Source organism: Lissotriton helveticus, chromosome 4_1 (assembly GCF_964261635.1).
Source record: "Lissotriton helveticus chromosome 4_1, aLisHel1.1, whole genome shotgun sequence".
NCBI classification, from domain to species: Eukaryota; Metazoa; Chordata; class Amphibia; order Caudata; family Salamandridae; genus Lissotriton; species Lissotriton helveticus.
In genome coordinates this window covers 969373561-969393264 of record NC_136063.1, presented here as the reverse complement: position 1 = coordinate 969393264, position 19704 = coordinate 969373561, and the positions used below count along the sequence as shown (strand labels likewise).

General features: G+C 33.1%; 12 non-coding genes across 12 annotated transcripts; all 12 read right to left on the bottom strand.

Annotated features, from left to right (window-relative positions):
- Window positions 1-1046: 1046 nt before the first annotated feature.
- On the bottom strand, window positions 1047-1120 carry TRNAI-AAU (transfer RNA isoleucine (anticodon AAU)). Its single transcript has one exon. It is a non-coding gene; the product is annotated as a tRNA-Ile (tRNA).
- Window positions 1121-2564: 1444 nt separating this feature from the next.
- Window positions 2565-2638, bottom strand: TRNAI-AAU (transfer RNA isoleucine (anticodon AAU)). Its single transcript has one exon. It is a non-coding gene; the product is annotated as a tRNA-Ile (tRNA).
- A 580-nt stretch (window positions 2639-3218) lies between these two features.
- On the bottom strand, window positions 3219-3292 carry TRNAF-AAA (transfer RNA phenylalanine (anticodon AAA)). Its single transcript has one exon. It is a non-coding gene; the product is annotated as a tRNA-Phe (tRNA).
- A 790-nt stretch (window positions 3293-4082) lies between these two features.
- Window positions 4083-4156, bottom strand: TRNAI-AAU (transfer RNA isoleucine (anticodon AAU)). Its single transcript has one exon. It is a non-coding gene; the product is annotated as a tRNA-Ile (tRNA).
- Window positions 4157-5600: 1444 nt separating this feature from the next.
- On the bottom strand, window positions 5601-5674 carry TRNAI-AAU (transfer RNA isoleucine (anticodon AAU)). Its single transcript has one exon. It is a non-coding gene; the product is annotated as a tRNA-Ile (tRNA).
- A 580-nt stretch (window positions 5675-6254) lies between these two features.
- Window positions 6255-6328, bottom strand: TRNAF-AAA (transfer RNA phenylalanine (anticodon AAA)). The gene has a single exon. It is a non-coding gene; the product is annotated as a tRNA-Phe (tRNA).
- Window positions 6329-7118: 790 nt separating this feature from the next.
- On the bottom strand, window positions 7119-7192 carry TRNAI-AAU (transfer RNA isoleucine (anticodon AAU)). The gene has a single exon. It is a non-coding gene; the product is annotated as a tRNA-Ile (tRNA).
- A 1445-nt stretch (window positions 7193-8637) lies between these two features.
- Window positions 8638-8711, bottom strand: TRNAI-AAU (transfer RNA isoleucine (anticodon AAU)). Its single transcript has one exon. It is a non-coding gene; the product is annotated as a tRNA-Ile (tRNA).
- Window positions 8712-9289: 578 nt separating this feature from the next.
- Window positions 9290-9363, bottom strand: TRNAI-AAU (transfer RNA isoleucine (anticodon AAU)). Its single transcript has one exon. It is a non-coding gene; the product is annotated as a tRNA-Ile (tRNA).
- Window positions 9364-10153: 790 nt separating this feature from the next.
- Window positions 10154-10227, bottom strand: TRNAI-AAU (transfer RNA isoleucine (anticodon AAU)). Its single transcript has one exon. It is a non-coding gene; the product is annotated as a tRNA-Ile (tRNA).
- Window positions 10228-11671: 1444 nt separating this feature from the next.
- TRNAI-AAU (transfer RNA isoleucine (anticodon AAU)) lies at window positions 11672-11745 on the bottom strand. Its single transcript has one exon. It is a non-coding gene; the product is annotated as a tRNA-Ile (tRNA).
- Window positions 11746-13189: 1444 nt separating this feature from the next.
- On the bottom strand, window positions 13190-13263 carry TRNAI-AAU (transfer RNA isoleucine (anticodon AAU)). Its single transcript has one exon. It is a non-coding gene; the product is annotated as a tRNA-Ile (tRNA).
- Window positions 13264-19704: the final 6441 nt, after the last annotated feature.

Here is a 19704-nt window from a genome sequence, read left to right as displayed (position 1 = left end):
ACTTCATGCTCTAACAGACTAAACTAATAGGCTCACTAAATATATAGAATACTTTTGAAGAATTAGCAGATGATGAAATGCTACTGATTCCATCCAATCCTTCAAGCAGTGTGTGATTCAAGGAGATAAGCAGTCCAAAATGAGACACAAGAAAAATTCATCTTAGTTCAAACAATTAAACTTGGCCTGTACAGGGATCGAACCTGTGACCTTGGTGTTATTAGCACCACGCTCTAACCATCTGAGCTAACAGGCCATTTTGCACAGCTACCTGGAGGTCCAGCATATGAAGAAGGACAAATGATAGTTAACCCAGGAGATTTGGAAAGCTTAATTTCAGCAGTTTACCATGAAGTTATTGTTATATATTATCAACATGAAGAAACTAATATGACTTAAAAAAAATTACAATACAAAAGAGATTTACATACTTAGTTTTAGAACTTAGAACCATTAACTTTTTTTCCATGTGGTTAAGCAATAAATAAATATTCATCACCTATATTGACGTGATTCATCTAATCATTTTATCAGCTTCTCCTCAAAGGAAATATAGAGATAAACATGATACAGTAGAAAATACATCTATTTTCAACATTAAAGGAGCATCAAGTATTGGCTTGGAGACTGATTGAAAGTATGTCCTTGTCGTTTTTAACTTCATGCTCTAACAGGCTAAACTAATAGAGTCACTAAATATATAGCATACTATTGAAGATGAAGCAGATGATGAAGTCCTACTGATTGTTAATCCGGGATAGTTGGAAAGCTTATATTCAGCTGTTTACATTCATAGTATCTTTATATATTATCAACAAGACTAAACAAAAATGATCTCAATAAATTGCTATAAATAAGAGATTTAGTTACTTGGCGTTAGAACTTAGAACCATTAATATATATTCCAGGCGTTTTAAGAATAGTAATTTATTCTATAATTATATCAAATGTATTCATCCAGTCCCTTAAGCAGCGTTTGATCCAAGGAGATAAACAGTACAAAATAAGACACAAGAAAAATTAATCTTTTTTCAAAGAATTAAACTTGGCCTGTACAGGGATCGAACCTGTGACCTTGGCGTTATTAGCACCACGCTCTAACCAACTGAGCTAAAAGGCCAATTTGCACATCTTCTGGAGGACCAGCACAGGAAGCAGTGCTAATGATAGTTCAACCGGGAGATTTGGAAAGCTTAATTTCAGCTGTTTAATATGAATTAACTTTCATATTATCAACATGAAGAAACTAATATGACTTCAAAAAAATTGCAATACAAAAGAGATTTCCATACTTAGTGTTAGAATTTTGAACCAGTAACGTTTTTTCCACGTGGTTTAGCAATAAATAAATATTCATCACCTATATTCAATTGATTCATCTAATCATTCTATCAGCTTCTGCGCAAAGGAAATATGGAGGTAAACATGATACAGAAGAAAATACATCTATTTTCAACATTAAAGGAGCTTCAAATATTGGCTTGGAGACTGATTGAAATTATGTCCTTTGCGTTTTTAACTTCATGCTCTAACAGACTAAACTAATAGGCTCACTAAATATATAGAATACTTTTGAAGAATTAGCAGATGATGAAATGCTACTGATTCCATCCAATCCTTCAAGCAGCGTGTGATTCAAGAAGATTAACAGTCCAAAATGAGACACAAGAAAAATTCATCTTTGTTCAAACAATTGAACTTGGCCTGTACAGGGATCGAACCTGTGACCTTGGCGTTATTAGCACCACGCTCTAACCATCTGAGCTAACAGGTCATTTTGCACAACTACCTGGAGGTCCAGCAAATGAAGAAGGGCAAATGATAGTTAACCCAGGATATTTGGAAAGCTTAATTTCAGCAGTTTACCATGAAGTTATTGTTATATATTATCAACATGAAGAAACTAATATGACTTAAAAAAAATTACAATACAAAAGAGATTTTCATACTTAGTGTTAGAACTTAGAACCATTAACGTTTTTTCCATGTGGTTAAGCAATAAATAAATATTCATCACCTATATTGAATTGATTCATCTAATCATTTTATCAGCTTCTCCTCAAAGGAAATATAGAGATAAACATGATACAGTAGAAAATACATCTATTTTCAACATTAAAGGAGCATCAAGTATTGGCTTGGAGACTGATTGAAAGTATGTCCTTGGCGTTTTTAACTTCATGCTCTAACAGACTAAACTAATAGAGTCACTAAATATATAGCATACTATTGAAGATGAAGCAGATGATGAAGTCCTACTGATTGTTAATCCGGCATAGTTGGAAAGCTTATATTCAGCTGTTTACATTCATAGTATCTTTATATATTATCAACAAGACTAAACAAAAATGATCTCAATAAATTGCAATAAATAAAAGATTTAGTTACTTGGCGTTAGAACTTAGAACCATTAATACATATTCCAGGCGCTTTAAGAATAGTAATTAATTCTATAAATATATCAAATGTATTCATCCAATCCTTCAAGCAGCGTTTGATCCAAGGAGATAAACAGTCCAAAATCAGACACATGAAATATTCATCTTTTTTCAAAGAATTAAACTTGGCCTGTACAGGGATCGAACCTGTGACCTTGGCGTTATTAGCACCACGCTCTAACCAACTGAGCTAACAGGCCAATTTACACATCTTCTGGAGGACCAGCACAGAAAGCAGTGCTAATGATAGTTCAACCGGGAGATTTGGAAAGCTTAATTTCAGCTGTTTAATATGAATTAACTTTCATATTATCAACATGAAGAAACTAATATGACTTCAAAAAAATTGCAATACAAAAGAGATTTTCATACTTAGTGATGGAACTTAGAACCATTAACGTTTTTTCCACGTGGTTTAGCAATAAATAAATATTCATCATCTATATTCAATTGATTCATCTAATCATTCTATCAGCTTCTGCGCAAAGGAAATATGGAGGTAAACATGATACAGAAGAAAATACATCTATTTTCAACATTAAAGGAGCATCAAGTATTGGCTTGGAGACTGATTGAAATTATGTCCTTTGCGTTTTTAACTTCATGCTCTAACAGACTAAACTAATAGGCTCACTAAATATATAGAATACTTTTGAAGAATTAGCAGATGATGAAATGCTACTGATTCCATCCAATCCTTCAAGCAGTGTGTGATTCAAGGAGATAAGCAGTCCAAAATGAGACACAAGAAAAATTCATCTTAGTTCAAACAATTAAACTTGGCCTGTACAGGGATCGAACCTGTGACCTTGGTGTTTTTAGCACCACGCTCTAACCATCTGAGCTAACAGGCCATTTTGCACAGCTACCTGGAGGTCCAGCATATGAAGAAGGACAAATGATAGTTAACCCAGGAGATTTGGAAAGCTTAATTTCAGCAGTTTACCATGAAGTTATTGTTATATATTATCAACATGAAGAAACTAATATGACTTAAAAAAAATTACAATACAAAAGAGATTTACATACTTAGTTTTAGAACTTAGAACCATTAACTTTTTTTCCATGTGGTTAAGCAATAAATAAATATTCATCACCTATATTGACGTGATTCATCTAATCATTTTATCAGCTTCTCCTCAAAGGAAATATAGAGATAAACATGATACAGTAGAAAATACATCTATTTTCAACATTAAAGGAGCATCAAGTATTGGCTTGGAGACTGATTGAAAGTATGTCCTTGTCGTTTTTAACTTCATGCTCTAACAGGCTAAACTAATAGAGTCACTAAATATATAGCATACTATTGAAGATGAAGCAGATGATGAAGTCCTACTGATTGTTAATCCGGGATAGTTGGAAAGCTTATATTCAGCTGTTTACATTCATAGTATCTTTATATATTATCAACAAGACTAAACAAAAATGATCTCAATAAATTGCTATAAATAAGAGATTTAGTTACTTGGCGTTAGAACTTAGAACCATTAATATATATTCCAGGCGTTTTAAGAATAGTAATTTATTCTATAATTATATCAAATGTATTCATCCAGTCCCTTAAGCAGCGTTTGATCCAAGGAGATAAACAGTACAAAATAAGACACAAGAAAAATTAATCTTTTTTCAAAGAATTAAACTTGGCCTGTACAGGGATCGAACCTGTGACCTTGGCGTTATTAGCACCACGCTCTAACCAACTGAGCTAAAAGGCCAATTTGCACATCTTCTGGAGGACCAGCACAGGAAGCAGTGCTAATGATAGTTCAACCGGGAGATTTGGAAAGCTTAATTTCAGCTGTTTAATATGAATTAACTTTCATATTATCAACATGAAGAAACTAATATGACTTCAAAAAAATTGCAATACAAAAGAGATTTCCATACTTAGTGTTAGAATTTTGAACCAGTAACGTTTTTTCCACGTGGTTTAGCAATAAATAAATATTCATCACCTATATTCAATTGATTCATCTAATCATTCTATCAGCTTCTGCGCAAAGGAAATATGGAGGTAAACATGATACAGAAGAAAATACATCTATTTTCAACATTAAAGGAGCTTCAAATATTGGCTTGGAGACTGATTGAAATTATGTCCTTTGCGTTTTTAACTTCATGCTCTAACAGACTAAACTAATAGGCTCACTAAATATATAGAATACTTTTGAAGAATTAGCAGATGATGAAATGCTACTGATTCCATCCAATCCTTCAAGCAGCGTGTGATTCAAGAAGATTAACAGTCCAAAATGAGACACAAGAAAAATTCATCTTTGTTCAAACAATTGAACTTGGCCTGTACAGGGATCGAACCTGTGACCTTGGCGTTATTAGCACCACGCTCTAACCATCTGAGCTAACAGGTCATTTTGCACAACTACCTGGAGGTCCAGCAAATGAAGAAGGGCAAATGATAGTTAACCCAGGATATTTGGAAAGCTTAATTTCAGCAGTTTACCATGAAGTTATTGTTATATATTATCAACATGAAGAAACTAATATGACTTAAAAAAAATTACAATACAAAAGAGATTTTCATACTTAGTGTTAGAACTTAGAACCATTAACGTTTTTTCCATGTGGTTAAGCAATAAATAAATATTCATCACCTATATTGAATTGATTCATCTAATCATTTTATCAGCTTCTCCTCAAAGGAAATATAGAGATAAACATGATACAGTAGAAAATACATCTATTTTCAACATTAAAGGAGCATCAAGTATTGGCTTGGAGACTGATTGAAAGTATGTCCTTGGCGTTTTTAACTTCATGCTCTAACAGACTAAACTAATAGAGTCACTAAATATATAGCATACTATTGAAGATGAAGCAGATGATGAAGTCCTACTGATTGTTAATCCGGCATAGTTGGAAAGCTTATATTCAGCTGTTTACATTCATAGTATCTTTATATATTATCAACAAGACTAAACAAAAATGATCTCAATAAATTGCAATAAATAAAAGATTTAGTTACTTGGCGTTAGAACTTAGAACCATTAATACATATTCCAGGCGCTTTAAGAATAGTAATTAATTCTATAAATATATCAAATGTATTCATCCAATCCTTCAAGCAGCGTTTGATCCAAGGAGATAAACAGTCCAAAATCAGACACATGAAATATTCATCTTTTTTCAAAGAATTAAACTTGGCCTGTACAGGGATCGAACCTGTGACCTTGGCGTTATTAGCACCACGCTCTAACCAACTGAGCTAACAGGCCAATTTACACATCTTCTGGAGGACCAGCACAGGAAGCAGTGCTAATGATAGTTCAACCGGGAGATTTGGAAAGCTTAATTTCAGCTGTTTAATATGAATTAACTTTCATATTATCAACATGAAGAAACTAATATGACTTCAAAAAAATTGCAATACAAAAGAGATTTTCATACTTAGTGATGGAACTTAGAACCATTAACGTTTTTTCCACGTGGTTTAGCAATAAATAAATATTCATCATCTATATTCAATTGATTCATCTAATCATTCTATCAGCTTCTGCGCAAAGGAAATATGGAGGTAAACATGATACAGAAGAAAATACATCTATTTTCAACATTAAAGGAGCATCAAGTATTGGCTTGGAGACTGATTGAAATTATGTCCTTTGCGTTTTTAACTTCATGCTCTAACAGACTAAACTAATAGGCTCACTAAATATATAGAATACTTTTGAAGAATTAGCAGATGATGAAATGCTACTGATTCCATCCAATCCTTCAAGCAGTGTGTGATTCAAGGAGATAAGCAGTCCAAAATGAGACACAAGAAAAATTCATCTTAGTTCAAACAATTAAACTTGGCCTGTACAGGGATCGAACCTGTGACCTTGGTGTTTTTAGCACCACGCTCTAACCATCTGAGCTAACAGGCCATTTTGCACAGCTACCTGGAGGTCCAGCATATGAAGAAGGACAAATGATAGTTAACCCAGGAGATTTGGAAAGCTTAATTTCAGCAGTTTACCATGAAGTTATTGTTATATATTATCAACATGAAGAAACTAATATGACTTAAAAAAAATTACAATACAAAAGAGATTTACATACTTAGTTTTAGAACTTAGAACCATTAACTTTTTTTCCATGTGGTTAAGCAATAAATAAATATTCATCACCTATATTGACGTGATTCATCTAATCATTTTATCAGCTTCTCCTCAAAGGAAATATAGAGATAAACATGATACAGTAGAAAATACATCTATTTTCAACATTAAAGGAGCATCAAGTATTGGCTTGGAGACTGATTGAAAGTATGTCCTTGTCGTTTTTAACTTCATGCTCTAACAGGCTAAACTAATAGAGTCACTAAATATATAGCATACTATTGAAGATGAAGCAGATGATGAAGTCCTACTGATTGTTAATCCGGGATAGTTGGAAAGCTTATATTCAGCTGTTTACATTCATAGTATCTTTATATATTATCAACAAGACTAAACAAAAATGATCTCAATAAATTGCTATAAATAAGAGATTTAGTTACTTGGCGTTAGAACTTAGAACCATTAATATATATTCCAGGCGTTTTAAGAATAGTAATTTATTCTATAATTATATCAAATGTATTCATCCAGTCCCTTAAGCAGCGTTTGATCCAAGGAGATAAACAGTACAAAATAAGACACAAGAAAAATTAATCTTTTTTCAAAGAATTAAACTTGGCCTGTACAGGGATCGAACCTGTGACCTTGGCGTTATTAGCACCACGCTCTAACCAACTGAGCTAAAAGGCCAATTTGCACATCTTCTGGAGGACCAGCACAGGAAGCAGTGCTAATGATAGTTCAACCGGGAGATTTGGAAAGCTTAATTTCAGCTGTTTAATATGAATTAACTTTCATATTATCAACATGAAGAAACTAATATGACTTCAAAAAAATTGCAATACAAAAGAGATTTCCATACTTAGTTGTTAGAATTTTGAACCAGTAACGTTTTTTCCACGTGGTTTAGCAATAAATAAATATTCATCACCTATATTGAATTGATTCATCTAATCATTCTATCAGCTTCTGCGCAAAGGAAATATGGAGGTAAACATGATACAGAAGAAAATACATCTATTTTCAACATTAAAGGAGCTTCAAATATTGGCTTGGAGACTGATTGAAATTATGTCCTTTGCGTTTTTAACTTCATGCTCTAACAGACTAAACTAATAGGCTCACTAAATATATAGAATACTTTTGAAGAATTAGCAGATGATGAAATGCTACTGATTCCATCCAACCCTTCAAGCAGCGTGTGATTCAAGAAGATTAACAGTCCAAAATGAGACACAAGAAAAATTCATCTTTGTTCAAGCAATTGAACTTGGCCTGTACAGGGATCGAACCTGTGACCTTGGCGTTATTAGCACCACGCTCTAACCATCTGAGCTAACAGGTCATTTTGCACAACTACCTGGAGGTCCAGCAAATGAAGAAGGGCAAATGATAGTTAACCCAGGATATTTGGAAAGCTTAATTTCAGCAGTTTACCATGAAGTTATTGTTATATATTATCAACATGAAGAAACTAATATGACTTAAAAAAAATTACAATACAAAAGAGATTTTCATACTTAGTGTTAGAACTTAGAACCATTAACGTTTTTTCCATGTGGTTAAGCAATAAATAAATATTCATCACCTATATTGAATTGATTCATCTAATCATTTTATCAGCTTCTCCTCAAAGGAAATATAGAGATAAACATGATACAGTAGAAAATACATCTATTTTCAACATTAAAGGAGCATCAAGTATTGGCTTGGAGACTGATTGAAAGTATGTCCTTGTCGTTTTTAACTTCATGCTCTAACAGACTAAACTAATAGAGTCACTAAATATATAGCATACTATTGAAGATGAAGCAGATGATGAAGTCCTACTGATTGTTAATCCGGGATAGTTGGAAAGCTTATATTCAGCTGTTTACATTCATAGTATCTTTATATATTATCAACAAGACTAAACAAAAATGATCTCAATAAATTGCTATAAATAAGAGATTTAGTTACTTGGCGTTAGAACTTAGAACCATTAATAGATATTCCAGGCGCTTTAAGAATAGTAATTAATTCTATAATTATATCAAATGTATTCATCCAGTCCTTCAAGCAGCGTTTGATCCAAGGAGATAAACAGTCCAAAATGAGACACAAGAAAAATTTATCTTTTTTCAAAGAATTAAACTTGGCCTGTACAGGGATCGAACCTGTGACCTTGGCGTTATTAGCACCACGCTCTAACCAACTGAGCTAACAGGCCAATTTGCACATCTTCTGGAGGACCAGCACAGGAAGCAGTGCTAATGATAGTTCAACCGGGAGATTTGGAAAGCTTAATTTCAGCTGTTTAATATGAATTAACTTTCATATTATCAACATGAAGAAACTAATATGACTTCAAAAAAATTGCAATACAAAAGAGATTTCCATACTTAGTGTTAGAATTTTGAACCAGTAACGTTTTTTCCACGTGGTTTAGCAATAAATAAATATTCATCACCTATATTCAATTGATTCATCTAATCATTCTATCAGCTTCTGCGCAAAGGAAATATGGAGGTACATGATACAGAAGAAAATACATCTATTTTCAACATTAAAGGAGCTTCAAATATTGGCTTGGAGACTGATTGAAATTATGTCCTTTGCGTTTTTAACTTCATGCTCTAACAGACTAAACTAATAGGCTCACTAAATATATAGAATACTTTTGAAGAATTAGCAGATGATGAAATGCTACTGATTCCATCCAACCCTTCAAGCAGCGTGTGATTCAAGAAGATTAACTGTCCAAAATGAGACACAAGAAAAATTCATCTTTGTTCAAACAATTGAACTTGGCCTGTACAGGGATCGAACCTGTGACCTTGGCGTTATTAGCACCACGCTCTAACCATCTGAGCTAACAGGCCATTTTGCACAACTACCTGGAGGTCCAGCAAATGAAGAAGGGCAAATGATAGTTAACCCAGGAGATTTGGAAAGCTTAATTTCAGCAGTTTACCATGAAGTTATTGTTATATATTATCAACATGAAGAAACTAATATGACTTAAAAAAAATTACAATACAAAAGAGATTTTCATACTTAGTGTTAGAACTTAGAACCATTAACGTTTTTTCCATGTGGTTAAGCAATAAATAAATATTCATCACCTATATTGAATTGATTCATCTAATCATTTTATCAGCTTCTCCTCAAAGGAAATATAGAGATAAACATGATACAGTAGAAAATACATCTATTTTCAACATTAAAGGAGCATCAAGTATTGGCTTGGAGACTGATTGAAAGTATGTCCTTGGCGTTTTTAACTTCATGCTCTAACAGACTAAACTAATAGAGTCACTAAATATATAGCATACTATTGAAGATGAAGCAGATGATGAAGTCCTACTGATTGTTAATCCGGCATAGTTGGAAAGCTTATATTCAGCTGTTTACATTCATAGTATCTTTATATATTATCAACAAGACTAAACAAAAATGATCTCAATAAATTGCAATAAATAAAAGATTTAGTTACTTGGCGTTAGAACTTAGAACCATTAATAGATATTCCAGGCGCTTTAAGAATAGTAATTAATTCTATAAATATATCAAATGTATTCATCCAATCCTTCAAGCAGCGTTTGATCCAAGGAGATAAACAGTCCAAAATCAGACACATGAAATATTCATCTTTTTTCAAAGAATTAAACTTGGCCTGTACAGGGATCGAACCTGTGACCTTGGCGTTATTAGCACCACGCTCTAACCAACTGAGCTAACAGGCCAATTTACACATCTTCTGGAGGACCAGCACAGGAAGCAGTGCTAATGATAGTTCAACCGGGAGATTTGGAAAGCTTAATTTCAGCTGTTTAATATGAATTAACTTTCATATTATCAACATGAAGAAACTAATATGACTTCAAAAAAATTGCAATACAAAAGAGATTTTCATACTTAGTGATGGAACTTAGAACCATTAACGTTTTTTCCACGTGGTTTAGCAATAAATAAATATTCATCATCTATATTCAATTGATTCATCTAATCATTCTATCAGCTTCTGCGCAAAGGAAATATGGAGGTAAACATGATACAGAAGAAAATACATCTATTTTCAACATTAAAGGAACATCAAGTATTGGCTTGGAGACTGATTGAAATTATGTCCTTTGCGTTTTTAACTTCATGCTCTAACAGACTAAACTAATAGGCTCACTAAATATATAGAATACTTTTGAAGAATTAGCAGATGATGAAATGCTACTGATTCCATCCAATCCTTCAAGCAGTGTGTGATTCAAGGAGATAAGCAGTCCAAAATGAGACACAAGAAAAATTCATCTTAGTTCAAACAATTAAACTTGGCCTGTACAGGGATCGAACCTGTGACCTTGGTGTTATTAGCACCACGCTCTAACCATCTGAGCTAACAGGCCATTTTGCACAGCTACCTGGAGGTCCAGCATATGAAGAAGGACAAATGATAGTTAACCCAGGAGATTTGGAAAGCTTAATTTCAGCAGTTTACCATGAAGTTATTGTTATATATTATCAACATGAAGAAACTAATATGACTTAAAAAAAATTACAATACAAAAGAGATTTACATACTTAGTTTTAGAACTTAGAACCATTAACTTTTTTTCCATGTGGTTAAGCAATAAATAAATATTCATCACCTATATTGACGTGATTCATCTAATCATTTTATCAGCTTCTCCTCAAAGGAAATATAGAGATAAACATGATACAGTAGAAAATACATCTATTTTCAACATTAAAGGAGCATCAAGTATTGGCTTGGAGACTGATTGAAAGTATGTCCTTGTCGTTTTTAACTTCATGCTCTAACAGGCTAAACTAATAGAGTCACTAAATATATAGCATACTATTGAAGATGAAGCAGATGATGAAGTCCTACTGATTGTTAATCCGGGATAGTTGGAAAGCTTATATTCAGCTGTTTACATTCATAGTATCTTTATATATTATCAACAAGACTAAACAAAAATGATCTCAATAAATTGCTATAAATAAGAGATTTAGTTACTTGGCGTTAGAACTTAGAACCATTAATATATATTCCAGGCGTTTTAAGAATAGTAATTTATTCTATAAATATATCAAATGTATTCATCCAATCCTTCAAGCAGCGTTTGATCCAAGGAGATAAACAGTCCAAAATAAGACACAAGAAATATTCATCTTTTTTCAAAGAATTAAACTTGGCCTGTACAGGGATCGAACCTGTGACCTTGGCGTTATTAGCATCACGCTCTAACCAACTGAGCTAACAGGCCAATTTGCACAACTTCTGGAGGACCAGCACAGGAAGCAGTGCTAATGATAGTTTAACCGGGAGATTTGGAAAGCTTAATTTCAGCTGTTTAATATGAATTAACTTTCATATTATCAACATGAAGAAACTAATATGACTTCAAAAAAATTGCAATACAAAAGAGATTTCCATACTTAGTGTTAGAATTTTGAACCAGTAACGTTTTTTCCACGTGGTTTAGCAATAAATAAATATTCATCACCTATATTCAATTGATTCATCTAATCATTCTATCAGCTTCTGCGCAAAGAAAATATGGAGGTAAACATGATACAGAAGAAAATACATCTATTTTCAAGATTAAAGGAGAATCAAGTATTGGCTTGGAGACTGATTGAAATTATGTCCTTTGCGTTTTTAACTTCATGCTCTAACAGACTAAACTAATAGGCTCACTAAATATATAGAATACTTTTGAAGAATTATCAGATGATGAAATGCTACTGATTCCACCCAATCCTTCAAGCAGCGTGTGATTCAAGGAGATAAACAGTCTAAAATGAGACACAAGAAAAATTCATCTTTGTTCAAACAATTAAACTTGGCCTGTACAGGGATCGAACCTGTGACCTTGGCGTTATTAGCACCACGCTCTAAGCATCTGAGCTAACAGGCCATTTTGCACAACTACCTGGAGATCCAGCAAATGAAGAAGGGCAAATGATAGTTAACCCAGGAGATTTGGAAAGCTTAATTTCAGCAGTTTACCATGAAGTTATTGTTATATATTATCAACATGAAGAAACTAATATGACTTAAAAAAAATTACAATACAAAAGAGATTTTCATACTTAGTGTTAGAACTTAGAACCATTAACGTTTTTTCCATGTGGTTAAGCAATAAATAAATATTCATCACCTATATTGAATTGATTTATCTAATCATTTTATCAGCTTCTCCTCAAAGGAAATATAGAGATAAACATGATACAGTACAAAATACATCTATTTTCAACATTAAAGGAGCATCAAGTATTGGCTTGGAGACTGATTGAAAGTATGTCCTTGGCGTTTTTAACTTCATGCTCTAACAGACTAAACTAATAGAGTCACTAAATATATAGCATACTATTGAAGATGAAGCAGATGATGAAGTCCTACTGATTGTTAATCCGGGATAGTTGGAAAGCTTATATTCAGCTGTTTATATTCATAGTATCTTTATATATTATCAACAAGACTAATCAAAAATGATCTCAATAAATTGCAATAAATAAAAGATTTAGTTACTTGGCGTTAGTACTTAGAACCATTAATAGATATTCCAGGCGCTTTAAGAATAGTAATTAATTCTATAAATATATCAAATGTATTCATCCAATCCTTCAAGCAGCGTTTGATCCAAGGAGATAAACAGTCCAAAATAAGACACAAGAAATATTCATCTTTTTTCAAAGAATTAAACTTGGCCTGTACAGGGATCGAACCTGTGACCTTGGCGTTATTAGCATCACGCTCTAACCAACTGAGCTAACAGGCCAATTTGCACAACTTCTGGAGGACCAGCACAGGAAGCAGTGCTAATGATAGTTTAACCGGGAGATTTGGAAAGCTTAATTTCAGCTGTTTAATATGAATTAACTTTCATATTATCAACATGAAGAAACTAATATGACTTCAAAAAAATTGCAATACAAAAGAGATTTCCATACTTAGTGTTAGAATTTTGAACCAGTAACGTTTTTTCCACGTGGTTTAGCAATAAATAAATATTCATCACCTATATTCAATTGATTCATCTAATCATTCTATCAGCTTCTGCGCAAAGAAAATATGGAGGTAAACATGATACAGAAGAAAATACATCTATTTTCAAGATTAAAGGAGAATCACGTATTGGCTTGGAGACTGATTGAAATTATGTCCTTTGCGTTTTTAACTTCATGCTCTAACAGAGTAAACTAATAGGCTCACTAAATATATAGAATACTTTTGAAGAATTAGCAGATGATGAAATGCTACTGATTCCATCCAATCCTTCAAGCAGCGTGTGATTCAAGGAGATAAACAGTCTAAAATGAGACACAAGAAAAATTCATCTTTGTTCAAACAATTAAACTTGTCCTATACTGGGATCGAACCTGTGACCTTGGCGTTATTAGCACCACGCTCTAAGCATCTGAGCTAACAGGCCATTTTGCACAACTACCTGGAGATCCAGCATATGAAGAAGGGCAAATGATAGTTAACCCAGGAGATTTGGAAAGCTTAATTTCAGCAGTTTACCATGAAGTTATTGTTATATATTATCAACATGAAGAAACTAATATGACTTAAAAAATATTACAATACAAAAGAGATTTACATACTTAGTGTTAGAACTTAGAACCATTAACGTTTTTTGCATGTGGTTAAGCAATAAATAAATATTCATCACCTATATTGAATTGATTCATTTAATCATTTTATCAGCTTCTCCTCAAAGGAAATATAGAGATAAACATGATACAGTAGAAAATACATCTATTTTCAACATTTAAAGGAGCATCAAGTATTGGCTTGGAGACTGATTGAAAGTATGTCCTTGGCGTTTTTAACTTCATGCTCTAACAGACTAAACTAATAGAGTCACTAAATATATAGCATACTACTGAAGATGAAGCAGATGATGAAGTCCTACTGATTGTTAATCCGGGATAGTTGGAACGCTTATATTCAGCTGTTTACATTCATAGTATCTTTATATATTATCAACAAGACTAAACAAAAATGATCTCAATAAATTGCAATAAATAAGAGATTTAGTTACTTGGCGTTAGAACTTAGAACCATTAATAGATATTCCAGGCGCTTTAAGAATAGTAATTAATTCTATAATTATATCAAATGTATTCATCCAATCCTTCAAGCAGTGTTTGATCCAAGGAGATAAACAGTCCAAAATGAGACACAAGAAAAATTCATCTTTTTTCAAAGAATTAAACTTGGCCTGTACAGGGATCGAACCAGTGACCTTGGCATTATTAGCACCACGCTCTAACCAACTGAGCTAACAGGCCAATCTGCACATCTTCTGGAGGACCAGCACAGGAAGCAGTGCTAATGATAGTTCAACCGGGAGATTTGGAAAGCTTAATTTCAGCTGTTTAATATGAATTAACTTTCATATTATCAACATGAAGAAACTAATATGACTTCAAAAAAATTGCAATACAAAAGAGATTTCCATACTTAGTGTTAGAATTTTGAACCAGTTACGTTTTTTCCACGTGGTTTAGCAATAAATAAATATTCATAACCTATATTCAATTGATTCATCTAATCATTCTATCAGCTTCTGCGCAAAGGAAATATGGAGGTAAACATGATACAGAAGAAAATACATCTATTTTCAACATTAAAGGAGCTTCAAATATTGGCTTGGAGACTGATTGAAATCATGTCCTTTGCGTTTTTAACTTCATGCTCTAACAGACTAAACTAATAGGCTCACTAAATATATAGAATACTTTTGAAGAATTAGAAGATGATGAAATGCTACTGATTCCATCCAATCCTTCAAGCAGCGTGTGATTCAAGAAGATTAACAGTCCAAAATGAGACACAAGAAAAATTCATCTTTGTTCAAACAATTGAACTTGGCCTGTACAGGGATCAAACCTGTGACCTTGGCGTTATTAGCACCACGCTCTAACCATCTGAGCTAACAGGCCATTTTGCACAACTATCTGGAGGTCCAGCAAATGAAGAAGGGCAAATGATAGTTAACCCAGGAGATTTGGAAAGCTTAATTTCAGCAGTTTACCATGAAGTTATTGTTATATATTATCAACATGAAGAAACTAATATGACTTAAAAAAAAATTACAATACAAAAGAGATTTTCATACTTAGTGTTAGAACTTAGAACCATTAACGTTTTTTCCATGTGGTTAAGCAATAAATAAATATTCATCACCTATATTGAATTGATTCATCTAATCATTTTATCAGCTTCTCCTCAAAGGAAATATAGAGATAAAAATGATACAGTAGAAAATACATCTATTTTCAACATTAAAGGAGCATCAAGTATTGGCTTGGAGACTGATTGAAAGTATGTCCTTGGCGTTTTTAACTTCATGCTCTAACAGACTAAACTAATAGAGTCACTAAATATATAGCATACTACTGAAGATGAAGCAGATGATGAAGTCCTACTGATTGTTAATCCGGGATAGTTGGAAAGCTTATATTCAGCTGTTTACATTCATAGTATCTTTATATATTATCAACAAGACTAAACAAAAATGATCTCAATAAATTGCAATAAATAAGAGATTTAGTTACTTGGCGTTAGAACTTAGAACCATTAATAGATATTCCAGGGGCTTTAAGAATAGTAATTAATTCTATAATTATATCAAATGTATTCATCCAATCCTTCAAGCAGTGTTTGATCCAAGGAGATAAACAGTCCAAAATGAGACACAAGAAAAATTCATCTTTTTTCAAAGAATTAAACTTGGCCTGTACAGGGATCGAACCAGTGACCTTGGCATTATTAGCACCACGCTCTAACCAACTGAGCTAACAGGCCAATTTGCACATCTTCTGGAGGACCAGCACAGGAAGCAGTGCTAATGATAGTTCAACCGGGAGATTTGGAAAGCTTAATTTCAGCTGTTTAATATGAATTAACTTTCATATTATCAACATGAAGAAACTAATATGACTTCAAAAAAATTGCAATACAAAAGAGATTTCCATACTTAGTGTTAGAATTTTGAACCAGTTATGTTTTTTCCACGTGGTTTAGCAATAAATAAATATTCATCACCTATATTCAATTGATTCATCTAATCATTCTATCAGCTTCTGCGCAAAGGAAATATGGAGGTAAACATGATACAGAAGAAAATACATCTATTTTCAACATTAAAGGAGCTTCAAGTATTGGCTTGGAGACTGATTGAAATTATGTCCTTTGCGTTTTTACCTTCATGCTCTAACAGACTAAACTAATAGGCTCACTAAATATATAGAATACTTTTGAAGAATTAGCAGATGATGAAATACTACTGACTCCATCCAATCCTTCAAGCAGCGTGTGATTCAAGGAGATAAACAGTCCAAAATGAGACACAAGAAAAATTCATCTTTGTTCAAACAATTAAACTTGGCCTGTACAGGGATCGAACCTGTGACCTTAGCGTTATTAGCACCACGCTCTAACCATCTGAGCTAACAGGCCATTTTGCACAACTACCTGGAGGTCCAGCAAATGAAGAAGGGCAAATGATAGTTAACCCAGGAGATTTGGAAAGCTTCATTTCAGCAGTTTACCATGAAGTTATTGTTATATATTATCAACATGAAGAAACTAATATGACTTAAAAAAAATTACAATACAAAAGAGATTTTCATACTTAGTGTTAGAACTTAGAACCATTAACGTTTTTTCCATGTGGTTAAGCAATAAATAAATATTCATCACCTATATTGAATTGATTCATCTAATCATTTTATCAGCTTCTCCTCAAAGGAAATATAGAGATAAATATGATACAGTAGAAAATACATCTTTTTTCAACATTAAAGGAGCATCAAGTATTGGCTTGGAGACTGATTGAAAGTATGTCCTTGGCGTTTTTAACTTCATGCTCTAACAGACTAAACTAATAGAGTCACTAAATATATAGCATACTATTGAAGATGAAGCAGATGATGAAGTCCTACTGATTGTTAATCCGGGATAGTTGGAAAGCTTATATTCAGCTGTTTACATTCATAGTATCTTTATATATTATCAACAAGACTAAACAAAAATGATCTCAATAAATTGCAATAAATAAAAGATTTAGTTACTTGGCGTTAGAACTTAGAACCATTAATAGATATTCCAGGCGCTTTAACCCCTTCGACGCTCATGACGAGCTGGGCTCGTCATGGCGTAGCCTCCTCGCACGCTCATGACGAGCCCAGCTCGTCATGTAAAGTGCGAATCCCTAAAACCCAGCGTACGGGCGGAATTCCGCCCGCACGCATGCGGTTAAGAATAGTAATTAATTCTATAAATATATCAAATGTATTCATCCAATCCTTCAAGCAGCGTTTGATCCAAGGAGATAAACAGTCCAAAATGAGACACAAGAAATATTCATCTTTTTTCAACGAATTAAACTTGGCCTGTACAGGGATCGAACCTGTGACCGTGGCGGTATTAGCACAATGCTCTAACCAACTGAGCTAACAGGCCAATTTGCACATCTTCAGGAGGACCAGCACAGGAAGCAGTGCTAATGATAGTTCAACCGGGAGATTTGGAAGGCTTAATTTCAGCTGTTTAATATGAATTAACTTTCATATTATCAACATGAAGAAACTAATATGACTTCAAAAAAATTGCAATACAAAAGAGATTTCCACACTTAGTGTTAGAATTTTGAACCAGTAATGTTTTTTCCACGTGGTTTAGCAATAAATAAATATTCATCACCTATATTCAATTGATTCATCTAATCATTCTATCAGCTTCTGAGCAAAGGAAATATGGAGGTAAACATGATACAGAAGAAAATACATCTATTTTCAACATTAAAGGAGCATCAAGTATTGGCTTGGAGACTGATTGAAATTATGTCCTTTGCGTTTTTAACTTCATGCTCTAACAGACTAAACTAATAGGCTCACTAAATATATAGAATACTTTTGAAGAATTAGCAGATGATGAAATGCTACTGATTCCATCCAATCCTTCAAGCAGCGTGTGATTCAAGGAGATAAACAGTCCAAAATGAGACACAAGAAAAATTCATCTTTGTTCAAACAATTAAACTTGGCCTGTACAGGGATCGAACCTGTGACCTTGGCGTTATTAGCACCACGCTCTAAACATCTGAGCTAACAGGCCATTTTGCACAGCTAGCTGGAGGTCCAGCATATGAAGAAGGGCAAATGATAGTTAACCCAGGAGATTTGGAAAGCTTCATTTCAGCAGTTTACCATGAAGGTATTGTTATATATTATCAACATGAAGAAACTAATATGACTTAAAAAAATTACAATACAAAAGAGATTTACATACTTAGTGTTAGAACTTAGAACCATTAACGTTTTTTCCATGTGGTTAAGCAATAAATAAATATTCATCACCTATATTGAATTGATTCATCTAATCATTTTATCAGCTTCTCCTCAAAGGAAATATAGAGATAAACATGATACAGTAGAAAATACATCTATTTTCAACATTAAAGGAACATCAAGTATTGGCTTGGAGACTGATTGAAAGTATGTCCTTGGCGTTTTTAACTTCATGCTCTAACAGACTAAACTAATAGTCTCACTAAATATATAGCATACTATTGAAGATGAAGCAGATGATGAAGTCCTACTGATTGTTAAACCGGGATAGTTGGAAAGCTTATATTCAGCTGTTTACATTCATAGTATCTTTATATATTATCAACAAGACTAAACAAAAATGATCTCAATAAATTGCTATAAATAAGAGATTTAGTTACTTGGCGTTAGAACTTAAAACCATTAATAGATATTCCAGGCGCTTTAAGAATAGTAATTAATTCTATAATTATATCAAATGTATTCATCCAATCCTTCAAGCAGCGTTTGATCCAAGGAGATAAACAGTCCAAAATGAGACACAAGAAAAATTCATCTTTTTTCAAAGAATTAAACTTGGCCTGTACAGGGACCGAACCTGTGACCTTGGCATTATTAGCACCACGCTCTAACCAACTGAGCTAACAGGCCAATTTGCACATCTTCTTGATGACCAGCACAGGAAGCAGTGCTAATGATAGTTCAACCGGGAGATTTGGAAAGCTTAATTTCAGTTGTTTAAAATGAATTAACTTTCATATTATCAACATGAAGAAACTAATATGACTTCAAAAAAATTGCAATACAAAAGAGATTTCCATACTTAGTGTTAGAATTTTGAACCAGTAACGTTTTTTCCACGTGGTTTAGCAATAAAT